The following is a 13,526-nucleotide window of genomic DNA, read 5'->3' on the forward strand; positions in this document are numbered from 1 at the left end:
CAGTTTTATTTCTTCCTAATTACATAACAATTTCTTTCTAAATGTAATGTTTAATGTACAAAATATTCAAATACTAAAGTAAGTTTTTTTTTTAATTTAAATTTCTATAATGATAAAAATTAATTAAAACTCTATATATATTTTTATTCTTTACATAATGACAGTCTTTTCAGCATGATTCATATTAGAATGATTAGTTTCAGGGTTTCTGACCTTCTGTCTTCAAACCCACAAAATCAGTATTTGAGAATTATCACAAACGGTTTAAAAATATATACATACAATACGTGAAGATGTAAAAACTACAAAACAACTTACTTGTAATGAAAAACGCAATGTATCATAATAAATATACATGAAATTAGAATTTATTAATATTTTTCACTCTTAGATAGTTTATTGTTATTACAATTAAAGTACTTAGAAAATATATTCTAATGAACATTAATATTAGTAAATAAAATAAAAAATACATTTTTATTGAATCTCTTGTAGAAAGTACATAAATTTTTTTAAATTTATTACACTATCATCCTTTATGATAGTGCAATTTTTTATTTTTTATTTTATTTACATCCCTGGTGAAATTAATAATAATGAACAAATCTATAAAAATTTCAGTTTGCGCTTAATCATTTCTATATTTTAATTAGAAATATTAGAAATAAATTTTCCTAATTATTAAAATAATTGGGTTTAAATATTTTTTTTTATATCATCTAGACTCTGAAGTTGTAGTGGACAGATTGTTTTGCCCATAGCTGAAGCTTTTATGTAGCTGCATTAGTTAAATATTTTAGGGTTAAATAAGTTTTTTATGATACATAGTCACACTTTTGTAGGTTTTTTTTAAAAACTAATATAACATTTTCATAATTATAATATTTCCCCTTTTATAAGAAAGAAATTTCATTTACCTTTTTATTGCATTTACATATTAACTCACATATCTCTATTTATCATGAATAAAATCTGAAATTTGTGCTGATGAAGATTAAAAGTAAAGAATTCAGATACAGTGATGAAATCTAAGAAGTTGGAAATCACTTAATAAAACTCTTATTTTTAATCAGTTTATTATTAATACTTATTTTTTACCATTAATTATAGTTTAATAAAAATATTGTTTATTAATACATCTAACCATTATCTTAAAGCTAAATACTGTGTGTCACAATTGATTTTTTATGCCTTTTTTACTAATTAATAATTCATAACATATGAGTAAAAAAGATAGTTATTAAAGTAAACAGTTAGGGTAACATTCGGCAACACATGGTTGCTATGGTATAATTGTAGCATAAACCACTGAAAATCCTACAACCCCCACCCTCTTCAAATACAACAGAAGCAGCTGACTTGGTATTGTCAATTTGACAGTTTATCAATATTACCTTCTTTAACACCATTTAAAAATAGAATTTCCATTGAATAATGTAATTCTATTATGAGCTAATTTTCCAAATTATATGTGCACATTTTAAAAAGATATATAATTTCAATTTTTTCTTTTTATATTTATGTTTCGAATATCAGTTGATTATGAGTAAATATTCTGTTTATTTTCATTTATTAATAGACTTTTTTTATTAGAATAGTAAAAATATAGTTTGTTTTAAAATTATTCAATCTGAAACTTTCAAAGTGCTGAAAGTTTTTTCTTACAAAGGATCTTTTGGTTGAAAAGCAACTTTTGGATGTTAATTAGCATTGTTTGTTTTATTGAAAGTTCCCACTAGCTAAAGTGCTACCATAAAATCCTCTGAAGATGATATTTATAATTAGTTTTGAAATATTCTTTGGAAGAGAAATCCAATAATTTTAAAGAAATATGTTTACTACTTAATAATTTTAAAGTATATTTAGTTATTTTACATTTTCATTTAATCTTTCATATGACTGTGATGCATGTAAAACATTTGAGGCACCAGTCAGATTTGGCTTTCCCTGAAAATAATGATGTTCTCTGTACAGCTAGTCTCCTATGTTGGCAAAGTGAAGTTGTTGCTTATAGTGATGAATAGTTTTTCAGTTAATTCTTTGAGACCTCCTTAATAGCAAATTATGAATGCCAAAATTTCCCAAAGCAGTCAGCAATCAACCTAGCTAAAGTAGCTCAATCTGTACCCATTCCTACGAGTACATTTATTCTTAAAATATCTTTCATCTCTGATCTTAATTGTAGTTCAGATATCTTCACAAATAAATTTTTCATAGTTATCATCAAGTGGATTCCAAAAAGTAACTCCATTTTGTTTCTGTTCACAATTTTTAGTAATTAATTCCCCTCTCCAGATTTATTAATTTTTATACGTAGAATGAGATCCTAAAATAATTTCTAAAAAATATAATTATAATTATTAATATTATTAATAATTAATACAGAAAAATTATTAACAATTTACATAATTAATTATTAATAATTTTTGTGAAAAATAAGAAATGTTATGTTTCACAGTTATACACAAAAATTTAAAAGTTATTTTAAATTAATGAAATAATTCTTATTTATAAATATGAGAAATAACCATTTCTTATATAGTTTAAAATAGTTCTCCTTTCTAGGGAGATGGTTTTCCCACTAGCAATAAAAATGAGATATTTTAATTTTTATGCCAGCCCTACTGCAGCCTAAAAAATGTAATATTTTATAAAAAAATTGCCCTAGTAATTTAATTTTTTTGATTTTTTCTTTAAGAAATATTTCATTCTGAGTTATCCTGGTTTAACATTTATTTTTAAATTATTGTTAATTAAATTTGCTGATATAAAATACAATTTGTGCAGGCTATTTAATTAGTTGACTATTTAATTTCCATATTATACTCATCAGAAAATAAATATACTGTTTTTTTTCACTCTGTTGATCAAAACTGAGTACAAGGTAAATCAGAAATAGAAAGCCTTTAATATTATTAGAGCGGGAAAGAGTTTTTCAGAGGAATAAAATCATTTTTCAGAGGAATAAAATCATTTTTCAGACTGGTTTAGTTTTTGTATTAAAAAAAAACTTCCTGTTGTCATAAGAACGATCACATTTTATATTGAAATAATGTACTTCCGTTGAGATCCAGAAATTATTATTGATTCATTTCTTATGTCTTAGTTTTGAATATCTAAATTTCTTTTAATATAATTGTTTGCTTAAATTTATTTATTCTTTCTTCAAAAATAATTAATGAAAAACTTTTATTAATTTCAGATCTGTAAAATATTGATGTAGGTTGTTCTACTACATATATCAAATATTCTTCTTTTGAAAAAACTAGAACTTAAACGTATAAAATTGTAGTTTCCCACATAAATTATTGTATTAATTTGTAAATTAACCCTATCCCAGTTTTTTTGTCACTCTGACAAATATTAAAGAATCTAGAATACAAGTGTTGAAAGTCAAAAAACATCAAAGTAGGTTTCCTGAGAATAATTATGTAAAGTACTTTGCCAGTTCCTGTTGGGAACAGAATGAAACTGTTGTTTGAAGCTCTGAATATATCAGTATTTTTTATTTTATTGGAATGATGTCTTCACCTCTTTGAACAAATCAATGAAAAACAACTTCACTACTCACTTTTCTTATTAAGCCAAACACAGGATAACTGTTATTCTTAGAAAAGGCCATTCTAGTTTCAGGAGCAATTGATGACTCATTTCAGGTTGTTTGTAACTATTTATGTTTAATGACATATTAATAATGTACTGGTCCTGTCAATTTGTACTGGTGTTTTAATTTATATTATCCTTGCTTAACACTTAAACATAGACCCACCCATTCAGTGTTCTTATTTACTTTCAATGCTGCTGTTTGTATCAAATGTGATTCTTTAACTATTTGTCTTAACATTCCACTTTTTTCTCTTTTTTCTCTGATGGAGAATCTCCATCAGTTTTTCCCATTTGACTCAACAAATACCTTCTTTAAATTTATGAAACAGACACTCCTTCCTCTTTTTAAATATCTCTCTCCAACCATACTTAGTAGCCTGATGGCATCTTTGGTAGCTTTCCCTTTTCTGAAAACTGCTTTTCTTCTGTATTCTCAACCATTGTTTTTACCAATTTCCAGTTTAGGAATCCAAAAAATTTAGATATTTTTAATACATGTATCACGTGATCCAATGTTAAACACGATGGATCACATAATATTGTTTGGATAGGAGTACCATCATAGTATAATAAAACACAATTGTAATAAAATACAAGTACAACATAACAGGAATAAATGCTGGATATAGCAATTAAAAAAGGCTATTGAATATATACTTAAAACAATATGAAATATGTACAAAATATGTAAGTGTTGCACAAACATTTATGAGTTTTGGTTAGTTATATACCAAATAGATGATTTTATTCTTTAACTTTACATAGTCTTTCAGGGCAAACCCAATTTCAATGAACTTCCACTTTTGCCACTTTTTGTATTAAATAACATACTTTAACATTAAATATAAGTAATAAAGAATGTTACAATAATGTAATAAAAAACATCATTTAACAATTAAGATAAATTATCCAACCTATAATATAAAATTACCTTTATAAATATTCTTAAAGAATTTTCTGCTCAATTATAAAAGTGAATTTATAACTTATTAATTTATTTGACTTATAAATATTATTAGTTAAACGTATCTTACTTTTAAAATAAGGTTCATTTTATAAGATGAATTAATAAAACCAAAAAACTTTTATATTTTTTATTTCATTTAAAACACTAATGCTAAAAATAACCTAGTGTTATTTTACATTTCTTTAGCAAATTTTATCTCATTGCTAAATTGTATGATCGTTCTATTGTAAATAATAATTCTATTTATTTCAAATCTTATCAGTTTTGAATTAATCTTAACAATTTTATTTTATTCTAAAACACTTATTTTTTAATTAAGTGACTTTTATGCAGATTACACCACTAAATATTATAATTTGCATTTTTATGATTTATTACTACAAAATAATGATGAGAAACAAAAATTTTTAATATTTTAAGAGTATATTACAATTTAACTTCTCATTATTTCATTAAAGATTGCCCCTCAACCAGAGGAAGATAAAATAAGTTGTTATAATGGTATCCTCACCTAATCTATAAAGTAAGAAAAAATATATTTCTTATGAAATAAGAAATAATAATTTATATATATATATATATATATATATGTATGTGTGTGTGTGTGTGTGTGTGTGTGTGTGTATGTGTATGTGTGTGTGTTTCCAGACACAGTAGTAGTAGTAATGAATTATCAGAACAAAGTGCTTTTATGAATTATTGATTTTATATGAGTACAATGATTTATTCTGTAAAATCCATTTCCATAAGTTTTAGATGGTATAGCTATCATTAAATAACCAACCACAATGATTAAATATGGATGAAAATTATATAATTTATTTTATATTTAATTTTATGTTTAAAAAATTTAGCTTACAGTATGTTTTATGCTTTGTTTTTCCTTATTCAATCCTACTATGTTTTCAATCTGCAAGGACTTTCTGTGAAATGATTTCCGTTAGATTTTTTTTCAGTGTTTTAAGTTGGTTGATAACCAACTTAATTTATTTATAAAAAAACTAATTTGTTCTTTTTCATTCATGAAAAAGGCATGACATTAATAAATTTTGGTAATAAAGTCTAATAATGAAAACCTATGTTGATTACACCATTTATTTTTTTAATTCTTTATTATCTCTCCTCTTATTATTCTATATATTAAAAAAATGTATATATATATATATATTTTCTTGTATTGTTCAAAATATAATAATATACTTGCAGTTTAAAAAAAAGGTTTTTAACTATTTTTCATATAATATTTTTCTTACATATTACATAAGTATATTACACTTTTCATATCGCTCAAAAAAAACAAAAAAAAAAAAAAAAAAAACAACAGTAATAAATTAACAAAATAAATTGCTTTTATGAATTATTGATTTCGTATGAGTACAATAATTTATTTTTTACTTAGTAAAATCCATTTCCATTAGTTTTAGACGGTAAAGCTGTCAAATTTGTAGACAAATTGGCGTGCAGTTTATTTCCTGATGTGTAGTTGTCGATTTCTTCCTCAGATCCGGTGGACAACAGTCCGCTCTTGGCATTCACCGCGTGCCTTATGATTAAACTGACATCAAGGCCAACAGTGAACACGAGGAGCAAAACAAATTCATTTAAGTTCAATTCCTGTAGTTTTAACTCTTCGTTTCCATTTCTTTATACTGTAGTAGGTAGACGTCATTTTAAAAATGTATTATTAAATAAATTCTTAGTTTTATGCTTAATAATTTATAAATAAATTACTTTACTTATTACTATTTCGTTAAATTAAAATACATTTTGTAAGAAAACTAAGTATTTTATTAACAATATCGATAATGTACAGCTACAATATTACTATAAAGTACAGCTATAATAAAGTACAGCTATATATTATTTTATTTTACTTTTTCAATTATGTATTATTGTAAATAAACATATTATTTCTTTAAAATGCATAACCAATATAAGAATATATATACTTCAGTTCGTTAAATGGATTTTTCCACTTTAATTTTAACTTTTTTTAATACAAGAAGAAAGAATAAATAAATGTAAAAATTTACACTTTTAGTTGCTTCTCGTCGATTAACATTGCAGTAGATTTGTTAAGAATTATTTGAAAGAATAACAAAATTAAATTTGTAAGAATATATACGTATAAATTACCTAGATCATAAAACATTTTAATCAGATTATTTCTTTTGAGTGAATTTATGTAAATTATTTATTATTTAATGCGATAATTCGATATAAAATTATGAAAAACTGTTATTTTCTATATATGTGAATATTATTAAATATTACATATTAAAAGTTTACTTGTGAACAAAAGTAGGGCATACTTTTTATAGCCAGTTATTAAATAATATAAATGAAATAATACAGGTTAGCCGATCATGATTGTAACTGCTACAAATCTTAAGACAAATGTAAAGCAAAACAATAAACATCTGATAAGAGTGAAATGGTATGTCATGTACGATTCAATTGTTCAGCCGATGTTAGTTTTACTATCATTTCAGCCGATTTTTCAATATTAAATTTATACTTTGATGCTAAAGTAAAGGTTTTTCAAAACTATAAAGTCTAAATGCGTGATACGTAATGCATCGACCGACCTGAATTGTTTCTATTGTTAATTATACGTTGTCTACATAGTTACAGTTGATAAGGTTACAAAGGAAATTTTTTTCAAGAGGAATTAGATTTTATTAAATATTCGTAAAGTTCACTACCTTAAAAAGTTTTGATGAAAATATTAGTTATTTTTACTGAAATAAAACACTTGCTTTATGAAGTTAAGAAAATATAAAATTTTCTTAGGCTAAGTATTAGTTACAACTTAAAAGCAATAAGTCAAAATTATTTATTACAAAACAAATATACCTAAAAAAAACTCGTAAAGATCTACACTGAACTGTATTTATAAAATAATAGAATATTATATAAATTAGCATTAAAAAAAATCTGACAAAAAAGTTGTTTTACTTTCCTGGCATCGGTTATTTATTCTAATGTGTTGGAAAAATAATGATAAACGGAAAAAAATTCAAAAAATGGATATTTTAAAAGTTTTATCAGCTCCTCCACCTACAATATTGCCCCTAAAGCTTTTCTTTGGGGCCACTTGCATTAGTAATAATTGTAGGAAGACAAATATTCCTATAAAAAATATGTAATCAATTTTTTTTTTTTGAAGAAGGGAGTATTTGGGGCAAATTCTTTTTTAAAATAGTATTATAAGCATGTACGCATGAACTGAGCTTTAATAAAAACGGGGTTATGTTTGCGAAATTTGAGAAAATTGACCACAAAGAAATTATTTACTCTACTTCTTTGAGATCCCAAATTTTTACAAAAACATTGTCCCATACACTCTGACTGTGTCAAATTTCATCAAATTCTGTTTAACGAGGCAAAAGTTATTGTGCTTCAAACACGCTAAGACACGTACATATGAACATTACCTCCAATTTGTTTGTTTTTTTTGGAGTCTCTCGAACGTCGAGAAATGTAAAAAACACCAAACTCCTTTTTTCACTGATTACCATGATTCTTGCAGCATAGCAAGAGATATGATGCCAGGAAAGTAATTTAAATCATTTCTGTTCTGATACGTTTTTATATTAAAATATTTTAACAATTCTGTATTCAATTTTTACAATTTTTGTTATCTTTTCTTAAAAAAAAAATATATATTTATAAGTATTATTTATATATCTCAAATGATTTGAGAATACTTTGTTCTCAACCAGGCTAATATTTATCAGAAGTAAGACTTTTTCCTTGAAGTAGTTTTTACAAAACTATTCAGTCATTCAGAGTAGGATCAATATTACTGATATTTATTTTAAGCCTACAAAGCGCATTAAATTCCGTTCATACATGTTCTTGAAATTATAATAGTAATTATTTGCGAGGTTTGCTTTAATAAAAAATGCTGATTAGATTCTACTCGTTTACAATATTATATCTGTATAATAATAGTTAATATCATATGTACTATTTAATAACGTTTTTATGATTTAGGCTTGTTAAATTTATAATATTTTTCAAAATCTAGCAGACTAAACAGCCAAAAAACTTAAAATTTTGTATGTGTGTAAATATATATATTATAATCGGGAAAATTATATTAATATAATAGATTTAAAAAAAGAGAAAAGTTATCATTGTAATTAATAAATGGAAATGAAAAAAAAGATTAATTCTAGCACTGTACAAAAAAACAACAAATTACTATTTCAATATAATAATAATCATAATAATTCATAGAAACAAATAGAATAATATGATAAGAAGTTTATGGCTTAGTGAAAAGTAATTATTCATTAAAAACTTTCCCATTGCATGAGTTGATGGTGGTCACGAAATAATAATAATAATGATTGCTTAAAATAATGAAGCGCTTCACTGCCTCCTCTTATATAGTGTCCAAAACCGTATAAAAATGTAAACATTTTATAACCATTAAGGTATAGTATTTCTAAGTTTTTTATTTTACTGAAAAACTGACTCATTTCTTTTTACATTTTACATGGTAATAATTACCCGACCTCTATTTTTGAAAATATACATTTATATCTATGTCCCAGAAAGCTGATGGTTTTGACAGACAGATTTTCTTTAACTAATTAAATATAGCGATGGACAAATAACTACAGAGGAAAAAATGGGAGTTTCCAAAATTATCTAAAAGATTATTTTCCTGGTAGGTTTTTTCCACTGCTTGTAGGTAAAATCTAATAAAACATACTGCGAAATAATTTTGTTCTGTATAATTTATAACAGATACAAATAGAATATTTAAAATAATTTAGAAATAAACATATTTATTATTGTTTAATAGAAACTTTTTGTAGATACACAATTTAAAACATTGTAAATACACAATTTGAAACAATGAGGTATAGAAAAAATTCAGTTGGATCTATATAATAAAGGTGAACGAAATACAACACCAAATCACCTATCAAATCGGGAATTATCGTAATAACGAGAATATCCGTTTGTATCTCTGTATAACATTCTTGTCTAAACATAAGCTGACAAATTACAATTTCTTTGTCACAAACTTCAGTGAAATATGTTTAACCGAAATAGATTTATTTAATGATGAAGATGGTGAAATATACAGATTGAACTAAAAAGTTTAAGTCTGTTAAAAAGTAGTGTTACCTTTTTATTTTGACAACTGATTGTTTTTTTTAATTTTTGTTTTGTGGATGGACTAAAAAATAACTTTTAGAGCAAATTATATAAATAAAAATGGTTTTTATAAAAAAATGTTTAATTTTCTACGTATGGAAACTTATGGGATACTTTGCAGAAAAGGTGTCTAATCGAATAATTAAATTCAAACAAAAAAAAAAAAACTTTAAAATATGAATTTATCTGTATTATTTTTTTATTTAAAGTAATGTCTTAATTATAAAAAACAGCGTAGCACCAAAATCATCACTAATGAATCTAAATGACGTATTAAAAATTAAATTTCCCAGAATTAAATTAATCTTTCACTTCTTGGATCTGATTTAATTAAACGTTAGATTTTTTTTCTTAGAAGGATATGTCAGTTTCAAGCCTAGGCAAAATTACTAATTAATTACACTATTATTGTTAGTTTTTCACTTATCAGTAACGTAACTTGAGGGATAAATAACACATTCGTGCTGAGTTATTGATTAATTTTTTTAAGATGAGCTCAGGGATGCTAGAAACGCAAAAATCACCTAGAAAGGTACAATTAAAAATGTTTTTAAATCATAGTATTACTTTTCATTAGTAGAATGGGGAAGTAATAATTAATACAGCAACTGTCAGAACTAATTTCTATAACAAATTTATTTTATTCACAATGTATGAACCGCAGAATAATTCAGGAATCTTCGAGATATCTAGTACAGCATTCTAAGTTAAGATCCGTTTGTAATTTCATCCCTTCGTGATGTGACAATAAACATGACAATTTAATAAAATCTAGTTTCATCTGATTACATGTCTTGTTGTGGAATTTTCACATAAAGCATAGCATTTCACAAACCGCGTAACTTTAATAATCTTTAAAGGCAGTTTTATTTTTGATTCTTTATTTACTAATGTACGTTACTTGTGTCACCAGTGCAAGTTTAAGTAAAAGTTTGATGATTTCACAAATAGTCCTATATTCACTTCAGTATAAAAAATTAAGAAAATAATACTGCGATTATCAAACATTTCTAAGTTGATAAAAATACGATCAAAAATAAATTTGCCTTTTTTCGAAAGATCTGCAGCTAGTTGACCAAAGAAAACAAAAAAAAAAAATTTGTACAGAGAAGAAGGACATAGGAAAACTCTTCATTAGTAAGTCTGGCTTGGGATATGTTAATTCTTACTATTCTTAAAAGTGTCTGACATTTTCGTAAGTGACTTGTGACACAAACCAAGCTGTCTAAAACCGTTATTGTTATTATTATGTCACTGTACATATAAAAATATTTGAAATGTACGTACATTTAATTTACGTAAATTCAGTAAATTCTTGGTAGATTCAGTCATCTTCTAACTAGATTGAAATGTTGAGAAAAACTAACTAAAAAATTGAAGGATGGTTTAATCGTTTAAAAATTGTCATTTAAATGGGCAAACAAACAACAATTTTCATGGTATATTCCGCTCACATTTTGAATATAGTAAGTAACTCTATCGAACATTTTTAATTTTCCAAGTTTTTCTCACTTTCAAGTCAAAGAACACTTGAATTTGTACTGTAATTTGATGACTATGGTTAGTTCTGTGAAAAGTAATAGTGTCAAACGTACGTAGTTTTTTAAAACTAAAAATTATATTAATATTGGAATACAATTTTATTAGATAACTGCTGCAACCATGTTTTGTTTAATTTATTAACAGCAATAGTTTTTAATTAAAATAAATAAAAAATGAAACTGAACCGAAACAATATGGGTGGGTACTGTAAATTGTAGTTAGTAGTTAGTAATGATACAGAAGCAATGAAAGCAAAAGTGCTTACTCATAGAAGGGGGTTGTCAGGACATTGTGGAAGGGGGTTGACAATACAGATATCATTTTAATCAAGGGTGTCTGCCTACTATGCGGCTGTAAACAAGTCTTAGTGTACCGTACCTCGACTTATTTAATCGATCCGTTGGCGACCTCAACGCTTTACTTATTTTGGCTCTCAAGGATATATCCATTCGCCAACTATCTACAGCAACATTTATCTTTGTTATCTTAAAATTTTTGTCTGTCGCTTAGGTCTTGGCTGAGATTTAGTACAATTTAATAAAACAAAAATACAGTAAAATTGATGATTATCAATTTGTTGGGTTTTATTTATTTCTGTAGAATTCAAAATACCAATCGGTCTCGAACAGAATTAATTTTGAGTGCACGTGTACAAATAAAAAAAGGTTTATCTTCTTTAAAAAAATAAACTTCAAATGTTTAGATCCATTCAACCATTTGGAAATTATCAAAGGTTAAAGATGAGGGATGTATGAGTTTAACACATATTGTACATATCGTCAAATGTTGTAATAGTCAAATTGAACAAAAGAATTTGGTTATTTTAGTATAATACTAAATTTCCGCTTGTTTATAAAATGAATAAGAAGAAACTTAAATAATTAAATCAAAATTTTTGAAATTTTAAAACTTTGTTTTTACATATTTTTTGCCAATTTATTGTCAGTTAAAAGTAATATAAACATATTTAATTATACTTATTGGCTTATTTATTTTACGAAATTTGATTAATTTCATGCTTATTAGGTGGTTGTTAGATATTTTTTGTACCAGATTTTGGTAGCCATAAGAAAAGGCTACTTTCATGACATTAGTTGTTTATTCTTATATAGTGGAAAAATAGGAAAAAAGTTACCAAGTTTTTTTTTTTGTTGAGCATAATTTATGATGAAGTTTAATAAATACATCAAACAAGTTAAAAAAAAAAAATCCGTATATTTTTATTTTTTTCTGTTCCTTTGCCTTCAAAATCAACTTCCAAGAAACTTGTTTGATTTTTCTACGTTGAAAAATGGAAGACGTGTGAAATGGAAGAAACTAACAACAATTCCTAAGGGGGTTGACAATTACAGTTGACATCTGCATTACCAACCAACCCCCTTCCACAATGTCCTGACAAGTCCCTCCTATTAGTAAGCACTTTTGGTTTCATTGCCTCTATATCAACCAAAACTATTAACTACAATATAAATTTCTACTAGTAAAATGTACAATACATAAAAAGTTATCTAAGATTTCTTTTTGACTTGTTGGGGGGGGGGGGATTATGATGAAATTTTATAGTAATACTATTATTAAAAGTTTAAATAAACTAAAAAACTTTTAAAAAATTCATTATTTTTTAATCGGCTACCCCGTCACTAATATTATATTCAATGTATTTTTTTGGTTCACTGTCACTACTACTATGAATAGGAAGACATGATAAAGTTCTGCTAAAACATATGCAATAAATAAAAAGTTAGCTTTTTGGATTTTTTTTTGGAAGGGGGGATAATATTTTTAAGCAAATTTTTTTCAAAAATCGTGAGATAAGCATGCACTGAATTTAATATAAAATTGTGTTATGTTTGCAAAAGTTTGATGAAATTGATCACAAAAAACTATCTACCTCCTTTAGATTTTGAACTTAAAATTACATCAACAAACTGGATTATATTCACGAGTCTGTACAAAATTTCATCAAAATCGGTTTATCCAATCTAAAGCTTCAAACACGACAACACACGTACATATATATCTACAAATATTACCCCCACTTGTTTTTTTTTTGGGTCCCTGGGTGAAGAAACATCAAGAAATGCAATTAACCCACACCCCATTTTTGATTATCATACATTGTTTCTTGCAGGATAGCTCTAATGGTATGAGTCAGGAAAATAAAAAAAAGCTGAAGAATATCTTGAAAAAAAATCTAAATTTTATTTAAATAAATCTTCTTAGCCGTTCACTT

Source organism: Lycorma delicatula, chromosome 2 (assembly GCF_047948215.1).
Source record: "Lycorma delicatula isolate Av1 chromosome 2, ASM4794821v1, whole genome shotgun sequence".
NCBI classification, from domain to species: Eukaryota; Metazoa; Arthropoda; class Insecta; order Hemiptera; family Fulgoridae; genus Lycorma; species Lycorma delicatula.